Source organism: Rattus norvegicus, chromosome 3, assembly GCF_036323735.1.
Source record: "Rattus norvegicus strain BN/NHsdMcwi chromosome 3, GRCr8, whole genome shotgun sequence".
In the NCBI taxonomy this organism is placed as follows: domain Eukaryota; kingdom Metazoa; phylum Chordata; class Mammalia; order Rodentia; family Muridae; genus Rattus; species Rattus norvegicus.
This window is the reverse complement of record NC_086021.1, coordinates 90,464,580-90,468,035: the sequence shown is the minus strand read 5'-3', so window position 1 is coordinate 90,468,035 and position 3,456 is coordinate 90,464,580.

Below are 3,456 nucleotides of genomic sequence, written 5' to 3'. Positions count from 1 at the left end.
TGGGATGAAAATTGGTCTGGAAATCACTGAGCTAGGATCACAGTGTTCAGGAAGTAGTCTCAGCCTCCCAACCTCTCATCCTCAGAATTGGACCCCTTCATTGGCCTACCTAGTACCTTCATAATCATAGGGTTACTGTAAAGATTTCAATACTGCTTGTGAAAATATTATCTCACTTAATCTCTGTGCGCAGTATACGCATGTACATATGTACATATGTGTCACACGTGTGTGCATGTGTGCTCCACCTTGATTTTGAATAAAGATCTCTCACTGAACATGATACTCTCTGGTAGGCTAGACAGGAAGGCCAGCAAGCTTGGGAGAACTGACTCCACATTTCCTCCATAGCACTGGGGTCACATAGAATGTTTTATTTTGTTTACTTTTGCTTTGTTTTTTTTTTTAATTAACAAACTCAACCCAAACATAGGTCCCCATAACTGTATTATAAGCAATCTACCCACTGTGTCATCACCCAGCCCTAATCCTTAAAGTAAGTAAGCTAGTTATTGATCCTTATATCCACGACCCACACGGGCACATCTACACACACACAAACATATACACTCAGACACACACACGCACACACACACACACATACTCACACACACACAGTCAAGAGTATGGAAGGAACCAATGTCTACCTCGGTGCCAAGGGCGTAAGTAGAAATGACATCCACTGGGGTGGGGGTGCTTTCCTAAGCCATCTGAGCAGAACATTCTCTTCTCGAATCACAAGCTACAGTATGATCAACTGGCTTGTGATTTGCATGAGCAAGGAGCAGGGGGGCTTGGAAGTTAGTATCTTTCAGCAAGAGGGCTTGATGACCATCATCAAACTCAGACTTGCCTCCTTCCCTAAGAAGTGGTGGGTCTTTGCAGGAGCCTGATCCGTGGGAGTTCTTGTTTCAGACCTCGAGGTCAGAATTTAGATGATGTTGGGAAGAACTAAATGTCCCAAAGCATACCCAGTCCCCATCTGGACATCAGAACTCCCATAAAGGGCCTTTAAAGGTCACCCTTGCCCTTGACTAACATAACATAACATCCTCTGGAGCACATTCTACCTCCAAGCTTATCACCCCCGTGCCAAGATGCAGACCTGGGAGTCAAGGCTCTGTCCTGATAAAATGTGGGCTGTTGCCCTAGGTACACATGTATATACGAGACACTGAATAAAAGTCACCTTGACCATTGTGGTCAACAGCAAGAAACTGGTTTACCTCCCTTCCATGCCCATCCCCCTGACACACAGCAGCTTGAAGGTAGAAAATGCTGCAGCTCCAGATACAATCATTGTCTCCAATGCCTGTGAATCCCCAGCACCAGTTTTCTTTTAACCACCTGGAAACCGAATAATGGTCAAGGAACCATGAAACCTCCAATCGTAGATAATTCATGTGTGATGTTCCTAGAGCAAGGATCCAAATCACTAGTGAAGTTCTTTTATGACCTATCAAAAATCTAAAAAGAAATGATTTGTTTCCCAAGAACCAGAAATGACTTCCCAGGCTCCTGTGATGGAGGGAATCCCGTGACACTCTCTAAAACTGTCACCATTCCTACCTCGTAGTGTGTATACTCTACATAATCCTTGGGACTATTGGTGTGGATTTCCCACTTGTAGTCATGTTATATATTCTATAGTGTACTTATAAATATAATTATATAGTAGGGATGGAATTATGGCTCCGAGGTAAAGCACTTAGCTAACATTCTTGAGTCCCTGGGTTCAATTCCCAGCATCGAAGGAAGAATGGGAGAGTGGGAGGGAAAAAGGAAGAGAGGGAGAAAGAAGAAAGGGGATGGAGGAAAGGAGAGGGGGAAAAACCAGATGGAAGGAGAGAGAGAAAACAAGAAGAGGAGGGGAGGAAAAACAAAACAAAACAAAAAGAGTGGCTATATTGAATCAGTCAATATAAAACCCTTAAAAGCAATGGGGCTCTTCTGCTTATGAGGGGGACCTATTGGCTTTTTTAGTGAAGAACACCATGGCAAGACATATGGACAGTCCTGAGGACCCAACTGAGGCATCTTTTGCAGCCATCAAGTGATCAGGAGCCTCAGTGCCATACCCACAAGAAACAGAATTCTGCCTATTAGCTCAGAAATGTCATCAAGCAACATTTTTATTTCAGATATGAGTCCCCAGACAGAAACCCCCAGCCATGCCATGCCCATATCTCTGATCTACTGTCCTGTGATGATAAATGCATATGACCTGACATTGCTAAACGTGTAGCAATATGCGCTGTGACATGAATGACTAACAGCCTCAGGGGCCACCTCCCTCTCAGTTGCAGCACTTGCCATAGACAAGTGTCCCAAGAAATGGGCCTGAGGAGCAGGCAATGGACAGAGTCCCTTCATACCACAAAAAGATCATTAGTAGCTTCTTCTAGACTCAAGTCTGCTCAGTTGAACTCCCTAGCCTCATTAAAAAAAAGAGAGAGAGAGAGAGAGAAAGTGGAGTCTGAATCTGATCAACTGTCTGCTGGCTGGGCTTGGCCAACATTCTTGTGGGGCAGATAAAAGGTGGTGAAAGTGCCACCATAATCCCAGGGGTTAGTGACCCAAGAGATAGGGATGAAGCCGTTGCTGTGTGAAACCAGTCTTGACAACAGCTTCGCTCTCACTTCCTCATCTAGATGTCCCAACAGGTGTTCAGATTAAGGTGTCCCACATTCTGATGTGGAAGGACCCCCTGATTACACCAGGTATCCTGACTCCTTCTTGCTGCTTCTCCTCAGCTGCAGCCTCACTGGCCCAGGGCACCATGTATGTTTTGATGATTTACTAAACCCATCATCCTCACACTTCCTGAGTAGTTATCTAGGCTTCCAGGGCCAGGCACGGTTTCCCTCTTGAGTGGGCTGTAATTCTAATTAGAGAGTTGTTGGTTGTTACCAAGGTATGTGTGCCACTATTGAATCTTTGTGGTATCATGCCAGGCTGGTCGTTGGTGTGGTTCATAGGCATCGTAACTGGGTAGGACTCTTAGTTGCCTCCCGCCTTTGGAAGGTTGCATGGTGTCTTCTGGTACTCTGACAGATAGTCACAGGGAGGGGACATTTAGGTCAGTTCCAGTTGAAAGGACTCTGGAACCTATTTCTGAAGTCCATGGTGTCTTTAGCAATAAATACCTTCTATTTCTGAGGGGGGGGGGGGCAACAGCAATCAGTTGTATACTTTGGGGTAGTCCTGACCAACAACTCAAAAGAAGACTCCTCATGTCTAGTATTGGGTTTCTGCTAAGTGATCTTTGGCTCTTGGAGAGAGCACCATCAGCCCAGTTGAAAAAAGTTCATTTAAAAGGGGAAGCCTTTGGTTCTGCCAAGGCTGGATACCCCCCCCCCCAGTGAACAGGATTCTTGAGGGGAGGGCAGTAATGGGGGGAGGATGGGGAGGGGAACACCCATATAATAGGGGAAGCAGAAGGGTTAGGGGGATGTT